This window comes from Sarcophilus harrisii, chromosome 1 (genome assembly GCF_902635505.1).
Source record: "Sarcophilus harrisii chromosome 1, mSarHar1.11, whole genome shotgun sequence".
Taxonomy (NCBI): Eukaryota; Metazoa; Chordata; class Mammalia; order Dasyuromorphia; family Dasyuridae; genus Sarcophilus; species Sarcophilus harrisii.
This window is the reverse complement of record NC_045426.1, coordinates 702389349-702408716: the sequence shown is the minus strand read 5'-3', so window position 1 is coordinate 702408716 and position 19368 is coordinate 702389349. Positions and strand designations below refer to the sequence as shown.

Sequence of the window (19368 nt, the reverse complement as noted above, 5' to 3'; positions counted from 1 at the left end):
AGTTTCCCATGGCTCTGGTCTAAATTCTATTAAAGACTTGCCTGCTAAAGTGTTAGTGTGACTTACTTGACTAAGTAATTATGATGTGGTGAGCCTGAAAATGGGTTTCAATGATTTACCAACGCTAATATTATTGTTTAGAGACTGTAAAGCCCTCCTTGGTGATATCATAGTTAAACATGGACACCAGGTTATCTTGAGTAGGTCTTGAATTGGAGTGAAGAGTATCCATTAACCTGCTCTTCTCTTGTTCCCTTCAAGAAAATAAGCCTTAGGAAGAAATAGCTCTAGGGGTCATGGATTAAGAGGATGACTTTTTCATTATGAATCATAATTGGTCCAAAGTGAGTCACGTGGACCAGATCTAAGGGTGACTCTCTGTCCATTAATGAAGCATGGTGCCCTCAATCCAAATTTGACCTCCTTGGTCCAGGAGCACCACCTCCACCAACCTGCAGAATTAGCAGAGCTGGGAATGGGGGTCAGGCGTGGTCTTGCCATTGGAAGAGGAACAGCTTTGCATCCCAGCAAGCTCTAATGTGACTAGGAAAGGGGGACAAATTTGATTTGAAGAAATAACAGGGCTTCAAGATGAGGTTTTTCTGCAGTGTCTCTACTTTTTTCTCTTTTCTTTTGGGTCAATCAAAGAAACAGAGGCTCTGCTCTGTCCCCATCACCCCTCCTCTGCCCTTTCTTTTCTATTGGATTAAACCAGGGGATTTCTAGGGACTGACTTCCCGAAATGCCTCATCTCTTTCAAAGGAAGCAATTGTAGAGATGGTCCTTCACTTCTCTGTGGGAAGAGGTAGACAGGAGGCTACTTTCTAATGTGGAAGTGAAATAAATAATATTCTTTTTTTTTTCTCTCTCTCTGCAAGGAGCTAGGAAGTCCATGGGGCCTCATGTCAAAGTAAGCCCCAGTCGGTTCAAATGAGAAAATTAGTTACTGTTCTCTTTTAAGAAATAATTGTGTAGCTCAATTTTCTAGGATTATGTTTCATTATAAAGGAAACATTTTATATTGATTTTCATGGTTTTATTTCAGGTAAAAATTTCTCCCATATTCTATCCATTATCTAGTGTCTGTCTCTGTCTCTGTCTCTGTCTCTCTTCCTCCCTCCCTCCTCCTTTCCTCTTCACTCCTCCCCTCCCTCTCTCTCTCTCTGGTGTTCTCTCTCTCTCTCTCTCTCTGTTTCTTTCTGTTTCTCTCTCTTCTTACTCCCCTTTCTATCTGTGTCTCTATCTCTGTTTCTCCTCTCTCTTTCTCACTCTCTCTCTACTCCCTTCTTCCCTTCTCCTCTCGCTTTCTCTTTTTATCTCATGCTCTCTCTCCTCTTTCTCCTTATATCTTTTTCTTCCTCCTCTCTTTCCCCTTCTGTGCCTTTTAGTAAGTGTTGCTCACAGCTTCCAAATGCTCTAATCAAACAATGCTTCAATGATTCCCAGAGCACTGGCTCCTAACTGATTTGAAAAGAAGAATTAATAGTAATCCATACCCAAGGGGATAGTCTGATGGCAAGCTGGCCAAAAGCACATAATTAATTGAACCTCTTCCTCCCAGAAATAGAATCCCTCAACCCCAGAGCATTTGACTAATGGCCACCCTACAGACTAGTCTATATATTTTCCATTGGGAGAACGTTCCTGGCTCACATCTCAGTCAGTCGCCCTATAGCCCTTGACCCTGATGACAGGGTTAGTTACTAATCTCTCGAAGTCTCTCCCCCAAGAATCATCGCCTAATTGACTGTTCTATAAAAATAGCCCTAAGTCTGAGGGGCTATAAATTCTTCAAGGTCATCTAGGAAGAAGCAGATGGAAGGAGCTACTCAGAAAAAGTGGGGAGTTAAGCTTATTACTAGACTTTATTAATCCTCTTAGCCTCCATTGAAGAATCTCTCTTTCCCCTTTGGTCATTTTTTGCCTCTGAAGACACAGTTTTATCTGAAAATCAAAGTCCAAAGACCAAAGCTATGTCCCATCGTTATTGATACCAATAATTAAAATATAATAATGTAATAAAACATAACAATAATATAATTAAGAATAAATATTTTATATTTAAATTTCACAAGGCACAGGATTTTACAGTTGGAAGCTCAAAGGGGTCTAACTGAGACCTCTAGGACACTCTCAGAAATTGCACTTGAAGCTTGAAGCTCCCCAGTGGAAAGCGTAAGATTGCCAGATTTCTAATATGCTTTCAAGTCAAGAACCCAGAAAGGTAAGAAGTCAGTCAGTCAGTCAATAAATATTCAGAATCTACTACCTCACTTAGGGATACAAAGAAAGGTAGCAGACACTCTCTGCTCTTAAGGAGCTCATAGTCCATTAAAAGAGACAACATGCAAACAATGGCAGACCACTTCTAGACAGGATAAACTGGAAATAATCCACGAAGGGAAGGTGCCATAATGAAGGCAGATCAGTAGAGGGTTTGTGGAGAACGGAGGATTTGACTGGGATATTCAAGGATATCAGTGTGACTGGCCCCCACTGAATGATGACTAAACATTAGACTTGGGATCCAACCTAGACATGCTGACTCCATGTCTAGGGATTTTTTTCCCATTACAAAGCACTCTCTCTTCCTTCCTCTCCACTTTCTGCCTAAAACAAGCCAAGAAAAGTCATCCAAGCGGGCAATCTTTGGGATTCTGGGTCAGATCTGAACTAAGTGGAAGGAGATTGAGTACAAAGTGGGGAATCTAAGGGTTGACAAGTCCTGTATATGGTTGAGATAAGAGATGGAAGTCCATGACTCCTGGGAAGGAGGAAGAAATTGAGGAGGAGGATGTTAAAAGGGAGCAGGGACTGAGGCAGCACAGGAAGAAACTGTGAACCTGGTTCTGAAGCCAAGGGCCGTGAGGAGTGAACTTGAAAGGGGAGAAGTGGTTGCCGAATGGTGGTGGCAGAAGGAAGGTCAGAGGGGGCAAGGGAAATGCCAATCTCTCCTGCCGCCCTGGGCAGCAGAGCCTGAGAGAAAGCAGCCAGCCTTGGAGAAGGAGCCGAGAGATGTGATGCCTTCCCAAGAGAAGAAGCTGCGTACCAGCCGGTGGAACAGATCTGAGAGGAAGAAATCTAGGGCCGTGGATTAAGGAGAATAAGGCATTTCAGCCAGGCGAAAGACCCGAGCACCAGAAAAGTGTGGGTTCCCTAGCTGGATAGCTTACCCCAAAGAGCTAGGAGATGGGGCGCTGGCCAAAATGCTCGGAAGTGCCTCAAGAAAGGGCTTGATGGTTATTGGGATCTGCTTGAGAGTAGCCCAGAAAGGCTGGGGAGAGTTATGGAAACATGCCCCACCATGTTGGCATATGGAGCTCAGCTTCTGTGAGAGTTCTATCTCTGAATCAAATTTGCCTGATGATCACTTGATTAACCAATTCTCAGCAACAGTGTGTGTGTGTGTGTGTGTGTGTGTGTGTGTGTGTGTTGTGTGTGTTGTGTGTGATCTTTCCTATAATATGTCCAGATGGCTTCTCTACCCCTTTTTAATAAACAGCTTGGAGCTGCCAGGGGCAGTGGGCTGCCACCAAGCTGACAAAAGTCATTTGTGTTCTGCTGAAGTCCTGAAAAGAAGATGATGTTACAAATGTGTCCTGGGCACATAATTTATATTCATATACCTGCTGGGCTGCTGACAGCAGCCATCTGCCTCTGATTTAAGTGGCTGCATCAGGGTTCTGACCTTCAACCCCTCCTCTCCCAAAGGCCAGTAACTTCATGAGAGGGAGTGAGAGGAAGAGGGAGTGATGACAGCAAGAAGAGAGAGAGGGAAGGAGGTAGAGAGGAAAAGAGAGAAGGGAGGAAGGGAGGAAAGGAGGAAGTAAAGAAGGGAAGGAGAGAGAAAGGAAGGGAGAGAGGGAGGAAGGGAGAGAGGGAGGAAGGGAAGGAAGGGAAGGAAGGAAGGAAGGAAGGAAGGAAGGAAGGAAGGAAGGAAGGAAGGAAGGAAGGAAGGAAGGAAGGAAGGAAACAAAGAAGAAAGGAAGGAAGGAAGGAAAAAAGGAAAGAAGGAAGGAAAGAAGAAAGGAAGGAAGGAAAGAAGGAAGGGAAATGGTAAAAGAGAGTAAGGATGTAGGGAGGAAAAAAGAAATAGATGCAAGGACTAAAAAGAACAAAAAGCAAGGTAAAGATGGTAATAGAAGGAGTAGGAGGACTTGTGAAATATTCATTCTAGAAGGAACCTCCTTTTGAATAACATTCATAGTGTTATTCTATGAATGAGGAAACAAGGGACCTATGTAGGCCAAGTGATTTTCTCAACTGGAATTTGAATCCAAGACCTCTGACTAAAGTCAACATCTTTCCCCTGGTAAGTGGATCGTACAGTGGGTAGAACCAGGCCTGGAGTTGGGAAGATCTGAGTTTAATTCCATCCTCAGACATTTACTGATTGTGTGATCCTGGGCAAGTCACTTAATATCAGTTTCCTCATCTGTAAAACATGGTTATCAATAGAATATGTGTCTGGATCATTGTGTGTGTTAAATGAAATAATATTTGTACAGAGCTCCACACACTGTCTGACTTATAGCAGAAGCTTAATAAATACTCCTTTCCTTCTCTCTTTCCAAAGGAAGAAAAGAGGGAGGGGGAGGAGGAGAGACATCGTGGTTTGTTATAGTAAAAGGAACACGGCCTCAAAGCCAAAACTTTCCATCCTGGCTCTGAATCCTGGGTCTGGATGAGTAGGTGAAGGCCAATTCCTCTCTCTGGGCCTCAGTTTCCTTATCTGTAAAAGGATTTGTAATCATCACTTGATCAACATCAATTAACCAACAACTATTTCTTGTTTTTTATGTGGGATACACAAAGACAAAAAGGAAATAGCTCCAGCCTTCAAGGAGCAATCGTTCTAACGTGGCACTTGACTTGGGCATAAATCCCTAACACAAAATGCTCACAAGGTGCTTGGGTGGGTGGGGGTGTATGCTTACAGCTGCCCCCACTGAAAGGCAATGAATGTCTCTGTGATGAGAGAAGGAAAGAAAGAACAGAAAGAAGGGAAGGAGGGAGGGAGAGGGATACAGAACCATCCTGGAGGGGATCTACTTTCTAAGGCTTTGAAGTGGAAACAAAGGAGGTTTGTGGGGGCAGCACAGCCTCAGGCAAAAAAAAAGCTGGGGGTGGCAGGGGGAGAGCGCCTGAGAATGGGAATGCGGCAGGACGCCTGGCCTGGAATAAGAATATAATGAGCCTGACTCAAAGGCAGTCCCCTGGGCCTCCTGGGGCTACTGCCACAAAGTAAGGAGGAGGCACATTAAAGCCTGTCTACAGATACATCTGCAGCTTCCAGGGCTTGGAGGTGGCCCTGAGGTAGAGGGAGCTCACTAGGTATCTAACCCACAGGTGCTGGGGGAAAGCTGAAAGGGATAGCCTCATAATCTGGGCTGTGGGAGGGACAGGCCCCTCAGAGAAGGGGGAGCATAATGAGGCAAGCCGGCAAGACACAGGGAGGCAGGGAAACCTGGCTCTGTCCCCTTCTATAATGGCTGGCTTGCTTCTACACCAAAATGCAAGTAAAGATGCATTACAGGGAAAATTGAGAAAGGGTGGAGGGAAAGAAGGAAAGGAGAGGGGAAGAGAAGAAAGGAGGGGAGAGGAAGAGAGAGAGAATTGGACAAAGGACATGAAGGGAGGTAGACAGAGGGGTAGAGAAGAAAGAAAAAAATGGAAAGATGAAAATAAAAAAGTAAAGAGGATAGGAAGAAAAGAAAGAGTGAGGAAGGAGAGACAAGGAAAGAATAGAGAAGGAGATAAAGGAAAGATAAAGGAAGATAAAGCAGAAAGAATGGCAAGAGAAAACATGTAAAAAGAATGAAAAAGGGAAAAAGGAGAAAGAGAGAGGAAAGAAAAAGATAAAGGAAAGAATGGAGAGAAAAGGGGATAGAAAGAGAAAAAATGAAAAACAGAAAGGAAGGAACATAAAGAATAGAGAGAAGTGAGTGAGAGATCAGGAAAAAGGAGGAAGAGAAGGAAAAAGAAGAGAAGGAAAGAAAAAATAGAAAACAGGGAAAAAAGAAACGAGAGAGAGTAGAGGAATGTATGGCAAGAGGAAAAGTGATTGAAGGAAGAAGAGAAAAGAGGGATAAATGAAAAATGAAAGTAGAGAGTAAGGTAAGGAAAAGGAAGAAAGAGAAGAAAATGAAGAGTAGGAAGAAGAGAGATAGAAAGGGCAAGGAATGGAGGGCAGAGAAAGAAAAGACAAGAAGAAGAGGAAAGTGATTTCTATCACTCTAGAGATAACCCAAAAGGAGATCTTTGCTTAAAGCAAGGCACACCTGTGCTTCTTAATGAAGACTCAAAATATCGCTATGATGAAGGGATATAAAGCCCAATGGGAAAATGTCTGTGCCAGGGCTTCTGGGAATGGGTGTGGTTAGCTCAGCTTTCTGTTGCACCTCCTGTAGGCGAAGGCCAACCCCAGAGCGGGCTCCTATGAGCCCTTCCGACCAACCACAGAACACTGGGTCTCCCCCTTAGAGGAACAACATCCTCCAAGGGGAGGAGGGGCAGACAACCAGTTGACATCCATAGCCCTCAAAGGTCTGTGTCTGCAAGGCCATTTCCCTGTGGGATCTCATTAAATGCTTGTTCACTAAAGTACTGAGGGATAAGGAACCTGGTTATTATGATGATGATGGTGCTATTTTACAGATGAGGAAAGATAAGGGAGGAGATGAGAGGCTAGTTGATAAGTAAGCAACTACCAAGCCCCATCTGTCCAGAATGCCCACCCAGTGTTCCCTTTCCTCCCCCGCTGCTCCCCCTCCCTATGTCCAATGGAGAAGCAGGAGCAGGGGGCTCTGGCTTTCATCCACACAAGGAGACATCTCACCGCTGCAGCCATTCTTAGGGCTCTACCCAAGGCTGGAACTGTCCACATGCCCAAAGGCTCCCCTGTACACTTCCCCCAAGAGATGCAGTAAATCCCAGATATCCAGAGCTCTCATCCCACCCTCTCCCCCAACTCCAGCCCATCCCTACCACCAGCACCAGTGCCAAGAGTCCGATCTGGCCTCCTTGGATTTAGCATCAGAAATCTGGGACGGAACCGTGGCTATGCTGCCTGAAGGACCCATGTGGGATCCAAAGACACATAAATCATGGGCCTGCTTCTTATTTCCTGTGGCACTTTGGACAAGTCCCTCACCTTTGTGACCCTTAGTTTCCTCATCTGTAAATCTGTAAAATGAGGGGCCAGGACTAGATAGTCCCCTCAACATGAACAAGCCAGTCCTAAGCTCTCCGCTCCCTCTCATGGGCATTACATTTACTCTGGAGATGACACGACTATTGTCTCTGTTCATTTGATTCTGTCTCTGACATCTCGAGGCAGGGATGACCCTCTGCCCCCCTCCCCACACACACACAAGCACACATGAGATTGAATTTAAAATCAATTCTAAACTGGGCAAAACTACTGTTTTTCAGTCATTTTCAGTTGTGTCCAACTCTCTGACTCCAGTGGGACTTTTCTTGGCTGGAATGGTTGCCCATTTCCTTGTCCAGCTCACTTTACAGATGATTTATGTAAAAGGTAAAAGGATTTATCCAAGATACACTAGTAAGTGTCTGAGGCTGGATTTGAATTCTCTGGAAGATGTCATCTTGACTTCAGGCCCAGTGCTCTATGCATTACAATACCACCAATGCTTAGAGGCTACTTCTGAAACTGAAAAGCACAGTGTGGCATATTATTGCCTGTTTTATTTTTCTTTTAGCTAAATTCTTTATTAAAAGCCTAACAAATCTGTTGATTATTTGGAGTTTGGGTCTTTCTCCTCCCTTGCTCTTTTTGATCCAGTCACAGAAATCTCTTTGCTATTTAAGACACAAAGCCAAACTAACTCAGCTATCCCCCAAACTGCTGGAAATTTCTTGAAATAATGACTCTAAACGGATTTCAGAGCATCAAAACACCCTACAAGACAGACTAGAACACTGTCCAGCCAAAAAGGATTTAGGAGGTCAGAGGGAAAGGTCTGTGGAACCAGTGTTTACCCTGCATGCAATCCCAGCACAGGTTGTACCAACATAGCCCCAGAACCAGACCCAGATCTGCCCAGGGCCCAACCTCTGAATCAGAGGCAGGACTGGTAGCTTCCAGCCCTCTCAGCCCGGAGACACTAGAGGACCTGGAAGGTCAGCAGAAAAGATCTGTGGAATCAGAGGGAGAGCCTAATGCACACTCCTAACAGCTCCAGGGCTTGTGGTCCAATTCCTAGAAGCTCTGAAAATAGCTGCACAAAATCCCTATAGCTTGGGACAGTGCATCTCCACTCTACTTTAACAAAGAGTTAAAAGGCAAGTAATAGGTTGGGGAAATGAGCAGACAACCAAAAAGATTCTGACAATTGAAAGTTATGATGATGACAAGGAAGATCAAAACACGCATTCAGAAGAAATAACAAAGTCAAAGCTCCTACATCCAAAGGCTCCAAGGGGAAAAAAAAAAGACACAAGCTGAGGCATCTCTTGGCGCTGGGCATTTTCTTTGGCTTTGCCTCCTGGCTTCCTGAAGGCTCTGCTCCAACCTTCAAACTGCTTTTCCAGTTCTTCCCAGTCCCAGAGCCTAGCACAACGCCTGGCATACAGTAAGTGCTTAATAAATGCTAGTTAACTGACTCATCTCTCTGTCTGACCATTGACAATTCCCATTGAAAGGTTCATCTTTCTCTGGGTGAATATTTCTGGAAGATGGATTGATTTTGCTTTGTTCTTCTATTCTCAGTTCCATAGCAGAATTATGACAGAGTGGATACACAGAAGGTTTCAGAATCAGGAAGAACTGGTTATATAAGTCATGCCCTTGACACATCTTGGCTGTGTGACCCTGAATAAATCCCCTGACCACTAAGAGGTTCCTTTGGACGGGAATCTGGTGAAAAGCAGTTGTCTATAGGGAATTCCCTTCACTAATGAAATCAGGGCTTTGGGGGGGAGGTATTTTAAAAATAACTAATAATAATAGAAAACACTGATTTAGGTTTTAAAGTTTACAAAGCACTTTACATATATTATCACATTTGATTTACATCCCTAGTATTATGCATAGGGTTTTATACATGATAAACTTTTCATCACTGCTTATTGTGTTAAATTGAATTAATTTATTCATACAAGGAATCATAGATGCCTAAATCACACCAGTAGACTTCTCCAGAGTTCCGGCCCTCTACAAAATGAGCTGCAAAAGGAAAAATGGCTAAAAGCACTCCAGTGTTTTTGTCAAGAAAACCCCAAATGGGGTCAATGAAGAGTGGAACATTTCTGAAATGACTAAACAACAACAAAACCTGACAAATATTATCTCTTTTGATCCTCACAATAATCTTCGAAGGTATAATTAAATATATTATAATTATATTTATAAAATTATTTAATTATATAAATGTGATTATATCTAATATATAATTCTGTAAATATCATATTTAATATAATTTATATGTATATATAATATAATCAATAATATAATATAATTCTGAGGCAGATAGGGATGCAATGACTTACCCAAGATCACACACCTAAATGTCTAAGACTGAATTTGAACTCAGGTTTGCCTGACTCCAGCTTATTACTCTATCCATTATTCTAATAAGTGATATTCAACCTTCCTGCTGATGCATGTTGATTTAGGAAACCACAAATTAATATTATCTACCTTGTCTTATATTTTCATTAATTTTGTTAAGCATTTCTCAATGACATTTTAATTTGGTTCAGTGACTCTCAAGAGTTTTGAAGGCTAAAAATTGGACCTCTCTGCCATACACTATCTAGCTCCTTATTAATGGGAGGAAAGGCAATGTGGTTTTAAATTTAGAGCTCTGGAACTTAGGAACAGTAGGTCCGGGTTCTAATTCCACTTTAGGCATTGACTAGTTATTGGGCCATGATTGAGTGGAAAGAAGCTAGATTTGGGCAGATGTTGTGGCTCCATTGCTTCCTATTTGTGTCATGTGGGACAAGTCCTTTCCTCATTCAGGACTTGTTTCTTCATTTAAAAAAGAAGAATCCTTCCGCTCTTTCCTTCACTAGGCTGTTATAAAGAGAGCACATTAAAGAACTATGTATATTAGACTCATCACGTCTATTCCATTTTTCTATATTCACTGGAGGCTATTGGTCCTAGGACAAGCTGACGTTCCATTTTTCTTTTATGAATAAAGGTCAGCGTCCTATTGATTTTTTTTTCTTTTTTAAATAAAGGTCAGATTCTATTGATGATTTTTTTGTAATTGAATGAAATGTCAATTTCTTTTGGTAATTAAGATATAAGCTTATCTTCTACAGATTCATTAAAAGCATCTCTGGGATAATTCTGGTAATAGGATTGCGGGCATGGCACATATTTCATATCTGTTCCCACAGGTCTGATTTCTTTAGCTAGGTCTTTACATCTTGGGCACTTGTCATTCCATAAAGGTCAGTGGTCAGGACTGTAGGGGATGGTGACATCTTTTTAAAATGTTCTAAAATATGTGTGGGGTCAATGCGGTGAGCAGGAAATTGTGGGCAACCAATTTGTCTACAATAATATCCTAGTTCTCTAGTTCCAGGAAGATGTATCTGCTGATTTCTCAAAGGATACACTGGAGTTTGCTTTTGTGCTGAATTTGTCATTCACTTAAAAATTATAAGAAGCAGAAAATGGCCTCATAATTCTCATCACTTTTTCTTTTAAGGTTTTTAATGTGTTCAATTTTGTAGTTGCCCATTTTCTAACACTTCCTTGCAAAATCTGCACCAAGTAGTAAATCTAAACTCCTTAAACATATTGTTGAATTGTATCAATCGTGTCTCTTTCTTTGTGACTGCATTTGGGGTTTTCTTAGCAGAGATATTGGTGCGGTTTGCCATTTATTTCTCCAGCTCATTTTAGAGATGAGGAAACTGAGGCAAACAGGATTAAGAACTTACCCAGGGTCACAATCTAGTGTCTGAGGTCAGATTTGAAGCCATAAAAAAAGCCTTCTTGAGTCCAAGCCCCGTGTTCTACCCACTATGTCACCCAGCTGCCTTAAGGAGGAATCCCTTGTGGCAATGATATATTATTATCATGAACCTTTCTGTTTCTATGAGCAAATCAGCTTTATATTCATCTGTTTTTCTGAAGTCTCTAAACCATGTTGTGGATCAAGTTCATCTGAACGTCACCCATGAAGGACCTTCTGATTCCTTGCATCTTATCAAATTCCTTATATCTTATCCATCTTAGACCAAAAGCAGTTCTGTTGTTATTAGCTTTTCTACTTTCTATAAATGTTAACATTTATATAACACCTACTATGTGCCGGACGTCAAGCTAAGCACTTTACAAATGGTATCTCATTTGATCCTCACATATTATGAGATAAATGTTATTATTGTCCCCATTTTACAGATAAGGAAACTGAGGCAAACAGCTTATTAGGTGCATATCATCATCATCATCATCATATCCTTACGTCTTCTCCCCTGCAATAAAAAGGAGACATCCTTTCATTTGTTCTCCTTCTTTTCAGCATCAAGGTCTAGGGGTTCAGTTCTTACATTAGGGAATGAATGGAAAAGTCTGAGTTTCCATTTAAGGACTTCCAAGACTTTAGGCCCTGGTTATGCCTCCTGGAACAAAGGCAGTCCCTCCCCCTCTCGGTGTCTCCATGACTTTGTTTGATTAACACTATCTTGACTGACTGATCATAGATAATCAAGAAATGGCCCTCTCTCCTGGAACCTTGGCAAAGAGAAGGGAAATGATCTATATAAAGCTCTCTGAGCTGCCAGAAGACGGATGGTGAACAAATGCAGGTAATAAAGCTATTATTCTCAAAGTAGGGACACATCTAGAAGCCCCAGAAACTTATTCGAAATTCCCAAGAGCCGGGACCTTAATGTACCTTCAGAGACACTTTCCCATTGAATGTGGGAGGTGGATATCAGCCATTACAATTTCTTTCTCACTAGTTCTCATTGGTACCCAATGGTTCTTATGGAGACAACAACATGCTGTGGAAAGAGTGCTGGTTCTGGAGCCAGAGGACTTGGGTTCATTTCCATCTCAAAATCTGTAACACCTTTTCTGGACCTCAGTTTCCTCCTCTGTAAAAATGAAAAGGTTGAACTGAATGATTTTCCTTCTTAAATATACGGTGCACAGGACTTAGCTGATCTAATATAACCAATATAACTCTAGCTATGAAGTTTTACACAAATCAACATTTCCCTCTGAGTCTCAGTTTACTCGATTGTAAAATCAATGTTTTCATGTGGATGCCCTTTAAGGCGCCTTCCCATTGTAAAAATGTGATCATTTAACCAAACTTTGGCAATCACAGAATTTCAAAGTATTAAAGGATATCAAAAACTATCCCTTATCTGGACCAGAATGGCCTCCATGACATAGCAAACAATGGGCATCCAGCCTTTGCAGTGAGAGGGAGACTACTAGCTCTTGAAGAAGCCCATTGGGTTGACTCTAGTAGGAAGGTTTTTGTTTTGTTCTTTTTACACATTAAGCTTGACTTTAATCCAGTTTTCCTCCAAGACCAAGTAGGACAGTCTTAATGTCTAGGACATGTGACAGCCTTTAAGATACCGTGTTCCAAAATTCTTAATGTAAATTTAAGCTATTCAAACTTAAAGGCTTCACTAAGACTTTTAGGACACCTTGTATTTGAAGAGAGGGCTCATGATTGCCTCCTCCACTCTTCCCCCAAACCTTTTCAGCTCCAAGATGAAGTTCTCTGTCCAGTTCCTTCAACTATTTATGCCATGGCCTGTTCAGGAGCCCTTCACTTTCCCAGCTGCCTCTTATCCAGTGTGTCAAAGTCCTAAAAACATGGCGTCCGGATCTGAGCACAGCTCTCCAGTTGGGGTCTGACCGAGGCCGACCAATCTTTCAGTGTGAATAATGGGAAGCCCATCTTATAGCCCTACTCCTAACTCCCATCTTCCAGCACTTTAGTTTCCAATAGCTTTCTCATCCATTATATCATTTAATTCTGACAACACACCGAAGGAGGCCGAAAAAAACGGGACAAGGTATTCATGGTCCTCTGGTTCACAGTGGAAGCCACAGCCGGAGGAGAACCCAGGCTGCAAATGGGATGCAAGGCGTGGGAATCCATTTACCGTTTCTATTTCTCAATTCTGTGTTTCAGGTTAGGGATAAATGTAAGCCTAGGGGACAAGGACACAGGGGAGGCAGGAAGTGCCATGGAAAAGGGATGGGGCTGGTGGTCAGAGGACCCAACTCTGATGCTCACTCACCACCTCTGTGGCCCTGGACAGCCCTCCCTCCCCCCATCGACTTGTCCTGCCCAGGCCTTCATTTCATAATTTATAACGAGAGGGTTGGACTGTGACCTCCATGCTAAGTGTCCTAGAGCTCTGGATCAATGAAATTAAGAACCAGCTATGGAGAAAGGTAGGTCTGGGAAAGGTGTAGAGTATATGGATTGAGCTGAACACCAGCCTGGGAGGGAAACAGGACACAGGAAGCAGGAGGGAAGAACATTAAAGTCCCTGGTCATGACTTCTAAGACAATTTCTTCTACAATTCCTATAGTTGGTGCTCTAAGGTCCCCCAGCCCTGACATCCCCTGTTCTAAGGCCCCTCCCAGCTCTGACATCCCCTATTCTAAGCTCCCTCCTAGCCCTGACATCCCCTGTTCTAAGCCCCCTCCCAGCCCTGACATCCCCTATTCTAAGGGCTTTCGGAGCTCAGACAATCCTTATTGTTCTCCATCTCTCTTCATCACCTGTCCCTCCTGAGGCTTTCCTGAGCTCGGCACCTGCAATGACAGCCCCGGGAAGGCCGGGTTATCCTGCCCTCCAGCCCATCACAGATCCACTGACCTGTGCGTCCACATCGGTTGTGCTAACATTTTTCAAAAGTCACTAGCACCTTATGGGTAAGAAAACTCGGGCCCCGCCTGGCAGCGACCAGGGGCTGCCAGCTCCATCGAGTTGGAAAAAAGCCGTTTCTAAAGGTCGCCTCCACCCCACGCTCGGGCTGACTGTATTTACACAAAGCTCGATGCGTGTTTGCTGGGCTCATGAATCATGGCTGACACGTTGCTGTCTCCCCCATTTTTCAAAGATTGATTTTCATTGGCACCCTCGAATTACAGAGGAAATTAAAAAGCCATCAGCGTACTTTAATGTTGCCCAGACAACGGCTGAGGCCGGGATGGGCGGGCCGCTGTTCTGTTGGGGAAGAGAAAAGGCCTTGGGACATCTTCACTCATTGCCTGACAGATGTGTTGGAGGATAGCCCTCCGCCACTGTCCAGTTTGGGCTATGGACTCGAGGACTCATTGTACGTGGGGGCTGAAGGGAGCAGAGAGACCTGAACTTAGAAAATCCATCTTGGAGTCAGGAAAACTTGAGGTCAAATCCTGCCTCAGACATTTAATGACTGGAAGACCCTGGGCAAGACTCCAACTTTCTTGATCTCAGTTTCCTCTTCTGTAAAATGGGGACAATAATAGCACCTTCATGTAGAGTTGTTGTGAGGATCCAGTGAGGAAATATAGCTAACATGTTTTTATTTTTTATTAAAGCTTTTTATTTTCAAAACATATGCATGGATAATTTTTCAACATTAACCCTTGCAAAACCTTGGGTTCCAACTTTACCCCTCCTTTCCTCCACCCTCTCCCCTAGATGGTGAGTAATCCAATATATGGCTAACATGTTTTTTTTTTTAAACCTCAAAGTGTTAAACAATCATCATCATTATCTTCATTGTCCCCAGCTGCTTCTCAGTAGGCAGAGTCCTTTTTAACCCGGGGTCCAAAAATGTCGATGCGAGAAAATTTTTCACTAGTCTCTAACTAAAACAAAGCATTTATTTCCTTCAATTATTTAAAAATGTGAATCGAGAAGGGGTCCAAAGACTTCCAAACTGCCAAAAAGTCCCAGAGAATGGAAGCTCATTGTCCTTGGGCCCCAGCCCACAATATTATTCCTGGCACCGAGGGAGTTTGCTTGTTTTGATATTCCAGGCACTTAGATTTAGCAGAAATGTATTCAAAAGATGACATTTGCAAAGGGCTCTGCGCCATGTGTTAAAAATAAGACCAAGAAGACAACATGGGTCATGGTCTTACAGATCTTCACAGCCAAGGGATCTTAGAGATTATTGTTACCACCTCTCCAGGTCTCAGTTTCCTCATCTGGATAATGGATGAGGGGAAGATGGAGCCATCTCCAGATGGTCTTGAAGCTCCCTTTCAGTTCTACCACTAAAATAATGCAGGGAACAGAGCTTGAAATAAAGAGGGTTTGTGTTATTGTTAGAAATGTACCTGTTCTCATTCAAAACAAATTCTGTTCCTCCTGCGATGGGGGCTTTTGGGGACCTTAATTAATGCTTCTCCTCTTTGTGGACTCTGAGACCGCAGCCTTGGGCTTACATGACCTCATCTAAGCTACTATATTGAGAAGCTCCAGCCGTGCTTCCTGGCCATTTTCTCACAAGGCCCCTTTCTCTGCAAATTTCCCCCAGTTCTGTAACTATTAATTAATTAATTAATGCCATTATAAATTATTCTAGCCATACCAGTCTCCTTTCCTTTTGGATCCTTTCCACTATTTTATGACTTTCCAAAACCATAAATAGCTCACTGGACACTATTTCTCAATATGTGTGGTCTTCCCTGTTAGAATGTAAGCTTCCTGGGGGCTTGCCCAGGATGGTCTCCATTGTAATTCCCCATAGATGTCACATTAAGTATATATTAAATATTTTTTCATTCATTCATTCATTCATTGGAGGGTTGCCTTCTACCACTCTCCAGTTTGGGCTATGGACTCGGGGGATCATTGTATATGAGTGCGACAGGGCAGCACTGCAGCCTGGGACTTTTTTTTTTCCTTCTTCTAGAACATGAGTGTGTTGAACATAACAACCTCTGAGTTCCAGCTCTTAGTCTATGATCGACACGATATTATGGAAAGAAGTTGAGGGTGGGAGTTGTGTGCAAAATATCAGCTCTTGGGCAAGTTCTACCCCCTCTCTAAGCCTCAGCTTCTTCCTTTTTACAAGGAGGGGGTTGGACCCAGACTGACGTGATGGATACATAAACCCAATCACTCCGGTCTTCCTTCTGCCACACCAGGATTTGATATGGATCAGTCTAGGAGAGGAGATGACGAGATGCCATTTTCCAGAAACTACTCTGTTGGGCGTTAGTCTAGCATCATGAATAGGTGAGAAGAACACTAGCCAGGAAGATTCGACTTTTAACTCTGCTATTCATTTGCTTTCCAGCTCTGGGTAAATCACTTTCCTCTTTCAGCATTTGGATTTAATCAATAAAATGAGGAGTTTGGACTGAATCTCTCTAAGGTTATTTTCGGCTCCAAAATTCTATCATTTCTCTCAGAACCATAACTAGTCATTTTTATACCTGAAGCAAGTAGCATCCTCGAGGGATGGGAAGGATTAAGCAATTTGGGGAAATATACTATTGGGAGTGTGGAATTATAGTAGCAATTTTTATATAGTTTTGAAAAAGAAATATCTATACATACACACACACATATGTATATATATATATATACTTTCTATTTACATATCCGTGTCTATATCTATTTAAATATGTATATATGGATATACTCATTTGATCCTTACAGCAATAAATGGGAGGAAAGTTGTATTATCCTTATTTTATGTTCAAGAAACTGAGGTTCAAGAAAATGATTTGCTTAGGATTACACAGTTAATAAATATCCAAGCCAGAATTTGCACTCAGGTCTTGCTGACTCCAAGTCAAGTTGTCTGAATTCTTTCCCATCCATCTATCTCAGGAAAACACATGATTTTTAAGCTGCCAAACTGGGGGCTTCCTAGTCAAATGCAGAGACAAGAAGTCTCAGAGTCAGGGACTGAGTTCAAATTTCACCTTTAACATATATTTGCAAATTATTTCACTGTCTTAGCAATCCAGATACATCTCTAAGTTACACATTAAGTTGTGTTTTGCCCTGAAACTCAATGAAATCACCCCAAATAACAGGGTTTGGGAAAAGAAGAGACAAAGTTACAACCAAGACCAGCGCAGGGGTGAAGTTACATCAAGGAAGAATGACGACATTAGAGACCGAAATATTGTTCCCTACCACCATTCGCCAATGGGTCTGTCCTTCTATTAAGCTTTTTGAGGGCAGGAACTGTCTTCACTTAGGATGCCTGATGTTTAACACAATATAAGCTTTTAATGAATGCTTTTTTTTTCATTTAGTAATTAGGAGGATGACAATGGGTTCCATGAGGGAAGGAGATGGGAATGGATAGAAAATGAGAAATTTGGGAGGTTTCTTTATAGATTCTGTTCTTGATTTACCAACTTCACGACCCAGGCGGGAAACCTGCCTCATAATGAGGTCACTACAGCTGACGGAGGCAGGTAGAACATCTCCACCTTTGTCAAAGGTTCATCTGCATTGTTACATCTCTACTTCAATGCCTTAACTCAAGTTCATTAATGAAAATGCCGTCTTGACTTAGTGGGGTCTATACCATCAGAGCTGAGATTCTGAAAAGTCATACCAAATAGAAAGTGTTTAATATGTAATCTAGATAGATTGTATATCAGTCCTCCAGGAGCCCCACTAACTAAATTCAGGAATCCATCCCCAGAGGCTTGTCCCCATGAGACCATCAACTCCCAATGAGCCATTTGTCGAGACAAGGAAGCGTTGACCTTCTACCCCTCTCTGGATTCCAAATGGAAAATGAGCTGCGTGTACAGGACTTAGAGTTTCTCTAGAGGGAGAATAATCTTCTCTCATGATAGACAGAGACATAATACTCTCTTTTAAGCTCAACGTAAAGTCGTGGTATGAAATCGGCACCAAAGCAAATGATACATCCAGCAGTAATTAGTGAAGATTACACAGTAATTAAAATCACGATGATTATGTGAGTGAGAATAATTTATACAATAATCTCTATGCTCACATTGCAATATGGTACACATCCAATGAAAACAGACCAGAGTGGCTTTCGGTAATAAATTCAGAGCGTAGCATTGCTAATTGCGTGGTGACAGACCAATCATTGGGGTTGGGATATAAATACAATCTCAAACAGAATACACAATTTAGTGGGGACTTCAATGGAGAGAGAAGCGATGGCCCCAAGCCTGAGATGAGAGAGACAGTGCGACGTAGAATGTTTATATTCAGTCTTCTGAGACTGTCAGTATCTGACATGATGTCTATCTGCTTTAGTGGAGGGAGTCCTCTACAGTGATGAAATCACTGGTCCAGATGTCCCACAAAAAGAAAAAAAAAACACCAAAAACTGCTCCACTGGATTGTGGGTAAGATGGAGAGAAAAATCTGCAAGTTCTCTTTGAGATGCAATAGGTAGTTTTTTCTCTCTCTTTTTAGTTTTCCTAAGTTTCCACTATGAAAGGGCTCTAATCTTGATCCTAATCTTATTTTTTATAACTCCCTTTTGTTCATTCTCTATTCCAGTCAAACCATACGACTATATATACATTCTGCAAACTCGGCACGCCATGTCAAGGTAGCCCAGTGGATACAGCTCTGGAGTCCTCAAGACCTAAGTTCAAATTCAACTGCAGATATTTGCCAGCTGTGTGACCCCCGAGCAAGTCATTTCACCTCAGCCTCAGTTTCCTCATCCATAAAATAGGAATAAATCAGCACCCAGCTCCCAAGGTTGTTGGGAGGATCAAAGGAAATAATATTTGGAAAATGCTTAGCCCATTGTCTGGCACCAACTAGGAGCTATATTTTGTCACTGGACCCAGATGGCTCAGAGGGAAAAGTGAGGCGGGTAACCTTGCCCAGTCCTCCCTCACTTAAATCCAATTCACTTGCAGGTCATGGTATCACTTCCCTGATGTCATGGGTCTCTCTGAAAATGAAGGGCAAACAAGAGCTAGATAAATGCTTATTCCCTCCCATTCCACTATGTCATGGGTCTCTCTGAGAATGAAGGGCAAACAACAAGAGCTAGATAAATGCTTATTCCCCTCCATTTCACCAATACATCACATAAACTTTTTACCATCCTTGAAATAAAGTGCTCCCATCTCCAAATACTTCTCCTCCTTCAAGTCTCAGCTCAGAAGCCACTTCCTTGCTATTCTTTTTTACACTTCATTCCCTCCAATGACACTGGTCTCTGTGTCTGACCTCCCACAAGATGGACATTGTCCTTGGCTGTTTCCTATGTGGGGAGTGCTCCCCCTCAGGTCGTAGCCAGTAACCCACCTTCTGCAGCAAGCTTTCAACACCTTTCCTGACATCACCTCCATGTTGCTCTATACATAGATACACTCGTATACAAACTTCCTATATACATGTTTGTGTGCCCATTTATACATAGATAAAATACATGTA

At 42.4% G+C, this 19368-nt stretch overlaps 1 protein-coding gene across 1 annotated transcript in view; it reads right to left on the bottom strand.

Moving 5' to 3' along the window:
• Positions 1-19368, bottom strand: part of MYO18B (myosin XVIIIB) — a 305294-nt gene that overhangs the window by 17107 nt on the left and 268819 nt on the right. The gene's annotated exons all lie outside the window — the stretch shown is intronic.